This window comes from Nyctereutes procyonoides, unplaced genomic scaffold, assembly GCF_905146905.1.
Source record: "Nyctereutes procyonoides isolate TBG_1078 unplaced genomic scaffold, NYPRO_anot_genome, whole genome shotgun sequence".
Classification (NCBI taxonomy): Eukaryota; Metazoa; Chordata; class Mammalia; order Carnivora; family Canidae; genus Nyctereutes; species Nyctereutes procyonoides.
In genome coordinates, this window is record NW_026575041.1 from 14,043,272 (window position 1) to 14,055,182 (window position 11,911).

The following is an 11,911-nucleotide window of genomic DNA, read 5'->3' on the forward strand; positions in this document are numbered from 1 at the left end:
AGTATCTGATAAGCTTATTTTTCATTGAAGGCAGTTTTTCTCTGATGTCTCTTCCAGAAGACTGTATTTGCCGAGGATTGAGGATGTTATGGACAGTGATGTTTTTGTAGAATGGAAGAGAGTTGAATTCACTATTGAGGTATAGCACAATTATAAGATAAATAATGATGATGAGGGGCGCCGGAGTAGCTCAGTTGGTTGAGTGTCTGCCTTTAGCTCAGGTCGTGATCCCGGGGTCCTGGGATCGAGCCCCATGTCTGGCTCCCTGCTCAGCAGAGAGTCTGCTTCTCCCTCTCCCTCTGCCTCTCCTTAAAAAAAAAATGATGATGAGATGATAAAGGTATTATGGACAGTGACAGTTTTCTAGGCCTGTAATTTATCCCATAAAGTATATATTTTTTAGAGACAGTTATTGTATCAGTCTTTACATAAAAATGAGTATATTTCTTTTTACTTGAAGTGTACACAGTCATTTGCTATAGTCTGAATGTGTATGTTCCCACAAAATTTATATTTTGAAATCCTAATGCCCAGTGTGATGGTAGTAGAGCCTTCGGGAAGTGATTAGGTCATGAGATTAATGCCCTTATAAGAGACCCCAGAGAGCTCCTTTAGCCCATCCATTATGTGAGGATACATGAAAAGTCTGTGACCTGCAAAAGAGCCTTCACTTGACCACACTGGGCAGGCACCTTGATCTTAGGCTTCCAGCCTCCAGAACTGTGAGAAACAAATTTTTGTTCATAATAAGCTACCTAGTCTCTGGCATTTTGTTACAGCAGCTTGAACAGACTAAGACACACAAACATTTTTTTTTAATTTTATAAATTAATTTTTATTGGTGTTCAATTTACCAACATACAGAATAACACCCAGTGCTCATCCCGTCAAGTGTCCCCCTCAGTGCCCGTCACCCATTCACCCCCACCCCCCGCCCTCCTCCCCCTCCACCACCCCTAGTTCGTTTCCCAGAGTTAGAAGTCTTTATGTTCTGTCTCCCTTTCTGATATTTCTCACACATTTCTTCTCCCTTCCCTTATATTCCCTTTCACTATTATTCATATTCCCCAAATGAATGAGAACATACACTGTTTGTCCTTCTCCGGTTACTGTGGCCAAGTTCCAAAAGGGTGTTGCCTGAGTTCTCCTCTGGGATTTGATGGAATCTTGTCTCACATTTAGATCTTTCATCTATTTTGAGTTTATCTTTGTGTATGGTGCAAGAGAGTGGTCCAGTTTCATTCTTCTGCATGTGAATGTCCAATTTTCCCAGCACCATTTATTGAAGAGGCTTTCTTCCAGTGGATCGTCTTTCCTCCTTTATCGTATATTAGTTGACCATAAAGTTCAGGGTCCACTTCTGGGTTCTCTATTCTGTTCCATTGATCTATATGTCTGTTTTTGTGCCAGTACCACACTGTCTTGATGAACACAGCTTTGTAGTACAACCTGAAATCTGGCATTGTGATGCCCCCAGATATGGTTTTCTTTTTTAAAATTCCCCTGGCTGTTCGGGGTCTTTTCTGATTCCACACAAATCTTAAAATAATTTGTTCTAAGTCTCTGAAGAAAGTCCACGGTATTTTGATAGGGATTGCATTAAACATGTAAATTGCCCTGGGTAACATTGACATTTTCACAATATTAATTCTGCCAATCCATGAGCATGGAATATTTTTCCATCTCTTGTGTCTTCCTCAATTTCTTTCAGAAGTGTTCTATAGTTTTTAGGGTATATTTTGAGAACCATTTGAATGGTAAATGGTTCTCCAACCTTTTATTTTCAGGTTGTAGGTGTCCTTACCTCTAAAATGAGTCTCTTGTAGACAGCAAATAGATGGGTCCTGCTTTTTTATCCAGTCTGAAACCCTGCGCCTTTTGATGGGGTCATTAAGCCCGTTCACGTTCAGAGTTACTATTGACAGATATGAGTTTAGTGTCATCATGATATCTATTTAGTCCTTGTTTTTGTGGATTGTTCCACTGAACTTCTTAAAGGGGAGTTTTAAGAGTCCCCCTTAAAATTTCTTGCAGAGCTGGTTTGTAGGTCACATATTCTTTCAGTTCCTGCCTGTCTTGGAAGCTCTTTATCTCTCCTTCCATTTTGAATGAGAGCCTTGCTGGATAAAGTATTCTTGGTTGCATGTTCTTCTCATTTAGGACCCTGACTATATCCTGCCAGCCCTTTCTGGCCTGCCAGGTCTCTGTGGAGAGGTCTGCTGTTACCCTAATATTCCTCCCCATGAAAGTCAGGGACTTCTTGTCTCTTGCTGCTTTAAGGATCTTCTCTTTATCTTTGGAATTTGCAAGCTTCACTATTAAATGAGGTCTTCTGGGGGAGGGGCCTGTTGTGCTGATTCTCAGGTGTTAGCACTTGGGGGAGCTGCTCTGCCCCTGCCTGCTGCCGGGCTCAGCGGGGGTTGTTTACCCCGTGGGGCCCCAGGAGGAACAGCCGCAGTTGCTATGGCAACTCTGGAAGCCTGGATTCAGCCTCCGCAGGAACTACGGGGCTCGGGGCTCTCGGCTCTCCGTCCGCAGGGCCTGGAGGCTCCGGGCGGGGCCGCTGATCTGCTCAGCTCGGGGCAGGAGCGTCCTCGCTGTCCTGGGCCCTCCCGGCCTCTGCCTGTCCCGGGGGAGGCCGGATCCTGGGCTGTGTCCCGGCGCCCTGTGCTCCGGGGCCTGCGCTGTTGGATTCGCGCTCCCGCCCCGCAGCCCCCTCCGCGGAGCCGCTCCCGAGCCCCTCCGAGCTGCTCCGGCCCCGCCGTGCGCGCTGCAGCCCTTAGGGAGCTCGGCGCACTCTCCTGCGCTCGCAGGTGTCTGTTAGTGTCCCCGGGAGCCCGAGGGCATCCCCGCCCTCCTGGGCCTGCTCCAACTCCCTGCGGGCCCCTTTCCCCCGGGAAGGTTGGTGCAGCTCCTGCTCCTCCGGGACGGGGCTCTCCTGTCCTGGGGACCCTCGCCCCGGCCTCAGCCCGGCTCCTCGCGGGGCCCCTCCCCCTCGGAGGCCTTTTGTTCCTTTATTTCTTTTTCCCCGTCTTCCTGCCTTGATAGAAGCGCGAACTCTTCTCACTGTAGCGTTCCAGCTGGTCTCTCTTTACATCTCAGGCCGAATTCGTAGATTTTCAGGATGATTTGAAGGTTATCTAGGTAATTTGGTGGGGACAGGCGATTTGGGGACCCTACTCTTCCGCCATCGTGCCCCTCCCCCCCGACACACAAACATTTTTTTAAAACATTTTTATTAACACATTTTACTTACGCATAATTTAATCTAGGAAGGCTGAATTCTTGATTTTCCAAGTTTTTTTCTTTTGATTTTTAAAAGCAAACAACAATATTTTTGAATTAATTAAAATTTGGAGAATGTCAAATAAACTTAATTTTTCCTATTAAAATTTCTTCTATAAAGTAAATGAAAGAGTTAAGGCAAAAAAGACATCTTACAAGTTTTATTATGCCTGAATTTGGGAAAGGCAAAATCATAAGGAGATGTCAGAGGAGACAAGATATGAACATGAGTTAGAAATATCCAAAGGCAAGAAGTAATCTCAGCCAATATCTATATTCAGTATAGTAGGAAAAATAGTAACACTTTTTACCATCTGTGCCCCATAGATCTGTTTTTAAAAATGTTTTTAAGTCACTTGAACAAAAAGTAAAAGGATAGTAAACAACTTTATTAGAATTTCAAGTAATGAGAAAGTAACAAACTTTGTTTCATATTTTCATAATTTTGACAATATATGTGCCCGATAAAGGCATTGTCTTCTAAATGTAACTATCAATTGTCATGTATGAATCTGGACATGTCCATCTTGTAAATGTTAATTTTAGATTTCAAATACATCTCTAATAGGATCTACCTTACCGTTACGTTCTGGTTCTTGTACCAGCAAAATGCAAATACTTGAAGAATTAATTGAAAACCGACATCAAATTATTTTGTTTAAAAGAGAATGGCTATCATCTTAGGTCCATAGTTGTAAGATATTTTCTTTTTCTTTTTTTTTTTGTAAGATATTTTCGATTTTAGATTTATAACTACATGTTACAATGATCAAATATTTTTTCATTCTGTGTCTTCTATTTCTTTCCATAACTTTTATGTACACATCTGCTTTCAACATTGCCTATTTAAAAAAAGAACTTTATTGTCATATAATTCACATACCATCAGATTCAAAGTGTATGTACAATTTATTGTTTTATAGTATATTCACATGTTTGTGCAGCCACCATCCATCTAATTTTAGAACATTTTCATCCTCCCTAGAAATTCCATACCCATCAGTAGTTAATCCCAGCCCCAGCATAATGTTTTCAAGATTCATCCATGTCATAGTATATCAGCACTTCTTTCTTTTTTATTGCTGATATTATTCCGTTGTATGAATATATACACTTAATCCATATGTTAGTTGATGGACATCCTCCCCCATCCCCGTTTTTTTTAAAAATTTTTATTTATTTATGATAGTCACACACACAGAGAGAGAGAGAGAGGCAGAGACAGAGGCAGAGGGAGAAGCAAGCTCCATGCAGGGAGCCCGACGTGGGACTTGATTCTGGGTCTCCAGGGTCAGGGGGCGCTAAACCGCTGAGCCATCAGGGCTGCCCCCCTCTACAAATTCTTATGTGGATTTATGCTTTCATTTCTCTTGAGTATAGAAGAGTAGAGTTACTGGATTATATGGTAACTCTGTTTAACTTTTTAAAGAGCTGCTGGACTCTTTTCCAGAGCAGTTGCACCATTTTACATTCCCATCAGCAATGTATGAGGGTTTTGATGTCTCTGCATCCTGTCAACACTAGCTATTGTCTCTTTTTGGTTGTGGCTCTTCTAGTGGGTGTGAAGTGGTATCTCATTCTGGTTTTGATCTGCAATTTTCTAATGGTTAATGGGGTTGAGTATTTTCATAAGACTATTGGCCATTTATATTCTTTGAAAAAATACTCAAATTCTTCACCCATTTAATTGGGTTATTTTCTTACTGTTGAGTTATATATGCTGGACATAAGTCCCTTTGATGTGGGAAACAAAGGCGGAAGAAAATAGATTTCCTTACTACCTACAGCCCATTGACAAATCCTTGAAACACGCAAAGTGACATTCCTCTAGGGACTCAACTGCCTTGATGTTAATACTTTGCTAAGGGGCAGAAGGCAATCTTAGCCTGACCTCCAGGAACCTGTAAGTCTAATGTATAAAAATTCCTTCAGAAATTTTCTTTATCTCTAAATCCCACAAGATATATGTTGGCTATCATCCCCTCAAGGACATGGCCCATTGATATACATCTGACGGGTCTCAAGACTAAGGTTTTGTTAGATGGTAATAAATGACCTTTTCCCAACAATAGCTAGACCCCTCAAGGTCCCAGAAACCTTGCTTTTAAAATTCTTTGAAGACTTAAACTCTCTCTAACCCTCTCCCAACTTGAAAGTATATAATGGGCCACTCCTTATGACCCCCATGCAGCTATTTATGTCCACAGGTCCTGTCCCTGTGCTTTAATAAAACCACTTTTTTGTACCAAAGACGTCGCAAGAATTCTTTCTTAGCCATTGGCTTCGAACCCTAACATTCTGTCCTATATCACCTTATCAGATAGATGATTTGCAAATATCACCTTCCATTCTATGGATTGTCTTCATTTTCTTTTTTTTTTAATTTTTTAATTTATTTATGATAGTCACAGAGAGAGAGAGAGAGAGAGAGAGAGAGAGAGAGGCAGAGACACAGGCAGAGGGAGAAGCAGGCTCCATGCACCAGGAGCCCGATGTGGGACTCGATCCCGGGTCTCCAGGATCACGCCCTGGGCCAAAGGCAGGCGCTAAACCGCTGCGCCACCCAGGGATCCCTGTCTTCATTTTCTTGATGAGATTATTGCAACACAAAAGTTTTTAGTTTTGATACAGATCAATTTGTGTCTGTCTTTTTGTCACTTACGCTTTTGGTTTCATATTGAAGAAACCATTGCCTTACCCATGGTTTTAATGATTTATTCCTATGCTTTCTTTTAAGAGTTGTATAGTTTTTGCTGTTTATTTAGGTCTTTGATCCACTTTGAGTTAATATTTATGACTGGTGTTGGGTAGGGCTCCTAAATTCACTTCTTTTGCAGGTGGATGTCCAACTGTACTAACACTACTTGTTGAAACATTGTCTACTTTTGCTAATTTTGGTGCACAAGCATAAAAGATGAAAGAATAGGTGACTAGTATTATCAGGAACTTTAATCTTTTCAAAAGTGGGTAGCTTTTTTCACAAATGATTTAACAGTGTATATCAAAATGCTCATAAAATACTTAGTGATAAAAGACACTTCACTGATTTCAGTACAGTAATAGTTTTGCTGTTTTACTAGAAAGAAAATCCAAATTATAGTTTTACTCATTTTATTTTTTGTGTTAGAATACCTTGTATTGGCTTCACAAGCCTGTTGTCATTGTGAATACATCCATTACATTTAACCAATTTTGTCAAAAGTTTTAACACATTTATTGATCCTTTCCAAACTATAACTTGTACCTCATTATAAACCCCAGATTAATAAAGTTTACCCCTTAAGTCTCTACACTTTCTGTACCTTCTTAAATTTGTCTTTCAAAAAAAGTATTCTTTTATAACCCTGCTCAACCAGACACTTTTTAAGACAAAATATTTTTTTTATCTAGGTAGAAAAAGCATTCATTATTATACTATATGTACATCCTCTTACACAGATACTTTTATATTCCTCAAAATGAACATGTATACCAAATTAATCTAAAGGCATCTGCTCCATTTATTAAATAAGAGCACACATGGAGCACCTGGGTGGCTCAGGTGGTTGAGTGTCTTGACTCTTGGTTTTGGCTCAGGTCATGGTCTCAGGGTTGTGGGATCGAGCCCTGCTTTGGACTCCATGCTTGGTGAAGTCTGCTTGAAATTCTTTCCCCTTCCCTCTTTCTCCCCCTTTGCTCTTCCCCCCACCCCCACTGCTTGTATACTCTCATAAATAAATAAGTAAGTAAGTAAGTAAATAAATAAATAAATAAATAAATAAAATCTGTAAATAGGAGCACATGTATAGCAAAATTATATTGCCTAGTTGCTCAAGATTACTTATTGATTAAATAAATATTTATGTTCTTAAAGTTAACTAACACCCTAGAAATAACAAATTAAGCTGATGGAGGAAGTCTTTTTGGTTGTAGCATAAGGATTCCATAAATTTAAAATCTCTAAAAAGAGTTTTGGGCAGCCCGGGTGGCTCAGCAGTTTAGTGCTGCCTTCAGCCCAGGACCTGATCCTGGAGACCCGGGATCGGGTCCCACATCGGGCCACCTGCGTGGAACCTGCTTCTTCCTCTGCCTGTTTCTCTGCCTCTCTCTCTCTCTCTCTCTCTCTCTTTCTCTCTCTTTCTCTCTGTGTGTCTGTCATGAATAAATAAATAAAATCTTAAAAAAAAGAAACCATAAAAAAGTTTTATTATTATAATTTCATTTTGTTAGGCATAGTTTTATTTTTGTAATTTAAATGACTTGTGGAAACAATGTTAACCCATATAACCTGTATAATAAATGTATAAATAAAATAAGTGTTTAATAATAAACCTATATAATATAATAGACACTATAAACTATGGGGAAAAACCTCTAACCTTATACTAACTAGAATATTATTTTTTAAGGTTTTATTTATTTGAGAGAGAGAGAGAGAGAGAGAGAGAGAATGAGAGCACAGACTTTAAATTATGGCTAAGAGCTCTGCGTTGTGTTTATTTTTGTCTCATACCTATCTGGCTTAACTGATGGCAGTCAAAAACTTTTTTTCAGCGCTACAGTTTTAACAGAAATGTTTTCCCTTAGAAGAGCCGAAAGTATACTTTTTTAAAAGTCTTTTAAATTTGATTTATGAACACAGTTTTATAAATTGCATTAGAAAAAAGTTCATTTGATATTCTTATAGATGATTCTGTACATTTGAGTTAATAATATCACTTTTCTCCCTTACTTTACCACAATGTAAAAATATTCTAGTTGGAGGGGGGTTCGTGAAGGGGGTGCCTGGGTGGCTCAGTTGTTTAAGACGTTGAGGTCATGATCTTAGGGTCTTGGGATGGAACTCCAAGGTGGGCTCCCTGCTCAACGAGGAGTTCTCTCCCTCTGCTCTTGCCTCCCCCCCTCCTTTTGGAGTTTCTTGAATTATTTCTTTAAATTTATGTATTTAACATAAGCGAATTAGCACAGGGATTTTTTTTAAATCCCTTATCATCTGATTCATTCCTCTTCTGATTTAGAGTGCTTCTCAAATGAACAGTTTTGTTCATGTCAGCAATTTCCCTACGTGGGTCACTTATACTTCCAAATTGCCTTTGGTGAATTTGTCATTGAGAAGGTATGTGCAAAAATGAGAAAATAGAGGTCAGAATTCTGCCAAGAGGTAGCACAAGTGTATTGCAGATGAGCCATAAGGCAATTGGCCTGACTTAGGTTAAAATAGAAAGTATTGCTTCTGTGAGTTTCTAGGGTCATTGATCAACAGCCTCCCAGCAGGTGGAATATTAAGAGAGTATCTTTCCTAAAACCAATTTTACACACACAGACAAGTCTAGAGAGCATTATTTTTTTTAATAAATTAATTTTTTATTGGTGTTCAATTTACCAACATACAGAATAACACCCAGTGCTCATCCTGTCAAGTGTCCCCCTCAGTGCCCGTCACCCATTCACCCTAACCCCCTGCCCTCCTCCCCTTCCACCACCCCTAGTTCATTTCGAAGAGTTAGGAGTCTTTATGTTCTGTCTCCCTTTCTGATATTTTCCACACATTTCTTCTCCCTTCCCTTATATTCCCTTTCACTATTATTTATATTCCCCAAATGAATGAGAACATACACTGTTTGTCCTTCTCCGATTGACTTACTTCACTCAGCATAATACCCTCCAGTTCCATCCACGTCGAAGCAAATGGTGGGTATTTGTCGTTTCTAATGGCTGAGGAATATTCCATTGTATACTTAGACCACAGCTTCTTTATCCATTCATCTGTCGATGGACACCGAGGCTCCTTCCACAGTTTGGCTATTGTGAACATTGCTGCTAGAAACATCGGGGTGCAGGTGTCCCGGCGTTTCATTGCATCTGAATCTTTGGGGTAAATCCCCAACAAGGCAATTGCTGGGTCGTAGGGCAGGTTTATTTTTAACTCTTTGAGGAACCTCCACACAGTTTTCCAGAGTGGCTGCACCAGTTCACATTCCCACCAACAGTGTAAGAGCCCTTTATTTGATACGTCATTTGCAAATGTCTTCTCCCATTCTGTAGGTTGTCTTGTAGTTTTGTTGACTATTTCTTTTGCTGTGCAAAAGCTTCTTATCTTGATAAAGTCCCAATAGTTCATTTTTGCTTTTGTTTCTTTTGCCTTCGTGGATGTATCTTGCAAGAAGTTACTGTGGCCAAGTTCAAAAAGGGTGTTGCCTGTGTTATCCTCTAGGATTTTGATGGAATCTTGTCTCACATTTAGATCTTTCATCCATTTTGAGTTTATCTTTGTGTATGGTGCAAGAGAGTGGTTGAGTTTCATTCTTCTGCATGTGGATGTCCAATTTTCCCAGCACCATTTATTGAAGAGACTGTCTTTCTTCCAGTGGATAGTCTTTCCTCCTTTATCGAATATTAGTTGACCATAAAGTTCAGGGTCCACTTCTGGGTTCTCTATTCTGTTCCATTGATCTATGTGTCTGTTTTTGTGCCAGTACCACACTGTCTTGATGACCACAGCTTTGTAGTACAACCTGAAATCTGGCATTGTGATGCCCCCAGTTATGGTTTTCTTTCTTAAAATTCCCCTGGCTATTCGGGGTCTTTTCTGATTCCACACAAATCTTAAAATAATTTGTTCTAAGTCTCTGAAGAAAGTCCATGGTATTTTGATAGGGATTGCATTAAACGTGTACATTGCCCTGGGTAACATTGACATTTTCACAATATTAATTCTGCCAATCCATGAGCATGGGATATTTTTCCATCTCTTTGTGTCTTCCTCAATTTCTTTCAGAAGTGTTCTATAGTTTTTAAGGTATAGATCCTTTACCTCTTTGGTTAGGTTTATTCCTAGGTATCTTATGCTTTTGGGTGCAATTGTAAATGGGATTGACTCCTTAATTTCTCTTTCTTCAGTCTCATTGTTAGTGTATAGGAATGCCATTGATTTCTGGGCATTGATTTTGTATCCTGCCACGCTACCAAATTGCTGTATGAGTTCTAGCAATCTTGGGGTGGAGACTTTTGGGTTTTCTACGTAGAGTATCATGTCATCGGCGAAGAGGGAGAGTTTGACTTCTTCTTTGCCAATTTGAATGCCTTTAATGTCTTTTTTGTCTGATTGCTGAGGCTAGGACTTCCAGTACTATGTTGAATAGCAGTGGTGAGAGTGGACATCCCTGTCTTGTTCCTGATCTTAGGGGAAAGGCTCCCAGTGCTTCCCCATTGAGAATGATATTTGCTGTGGGCTTTTCGTAGATGGCTTTTAAGATGTCGAGGAAAGTTCCCTCTATCCCTACACTCTGAAGAGTTTTGATCAGGAATGGATGCTGTATTTTGTCAAATGCTTTCTCTGCATCTAATGAAAGGATCATATGGTTCTTAGTTTTTCTCTTGCTGATATGATGAATCACATTGATTGTTTTACGAGTGTTGAACCAGCCTTGTGTCCTGGGGATAAATCCTACTTGGTCATGGTGAATAATTTTCTTAATGTGTTGTTGGATCCTATTGGCTAGTATCTTATTGAGAATTTTTGCATCCATGTTCATCAGGGATATTGGTCTGTAATTCTCCTTTTTGGTGGGGTCTTTGTCTGGTTTTGGAATTAAGGTGATGCTGGCCTCATTGAATGAATTTGGAAGTATTCCATCTCTTTCTATCTTTCCAAACAGCTTTAGAGAATAGGTATGATTTCTTCTTTAAACGTTTGATAGAATTCCCCTGGGAAGCCATCTGGCCCTGGACTCTTGTGTCTTGGGAGGTTTTTGATGACTGCTTCAATTTCCTCCCTGGTTATTGGCTTGTTCAGGTTTTCTATTTCTTCCTGTTCCAGTTTTGGTAGTTTGTGGCTTTCCAGGAATGCATCCATTTCTTCTAGATTGCCTAATTTATTGGCGTATAGCTGTTCATAATGTTTTTAAAATCGTTTGTATTCCTTGGTGTTCGTAGTGATCTCTCCTTTCTCACTCATGATTTTATTAATTTGAGTCTTCTCTCTCTTCTTTTTAATAAGGTTGGCTAATGGTTTATCTATCTTATTAATTCTTTCAAAGAACCAACTCCTGGTTCTGTTGATCTGTTCCACAGTTCTTCTCGTCTCGATTTCGTTGAGTTCTGCTCGAATTTTAATTAACTCTCTTCTTCTGCTGGGGGTCGGGTCCATCTGCTGTTTTTTCTCTAGCTCCTTTATGTGTAAGGTTAGCTTTTGTATTTGAGTTCTTTCCAGTTTTTGAATGGATGCTTGTATTGCGATGTATTTCCCCCTCAGGACTGCTTTTGCTGCATCCCACAGTTTTGAACGGTTGTATCTTCATTCTCATTAGTTTCCATGAATCTTTTTAATTCTTCCTTAATTTCCTGGTTGACCCTTTCATCTTTTAGCAGGATGGTCCTTAACCTCCACGTATTTGAGGTCCTTCCAAACTTCTTGTTGTGATTTAATTCTATTTTCAAGGCATTATGGTCTGAGAATATGCAGGGGACAATCCCAATCTTTTGGTATCAGTTCAGACCCGATTTGTGGTCTATTCTGGAGAAAGTTCCATGTGCACTTGAGAAGAATGTGTATTCAGTTGAGTTTGGATGTAAAGTTCTGTAGATATCTGTGAAATCCATCTGGTCCAGTGTATCATTTAAAGCTCTCGTTTCTTTGGAGATGTTG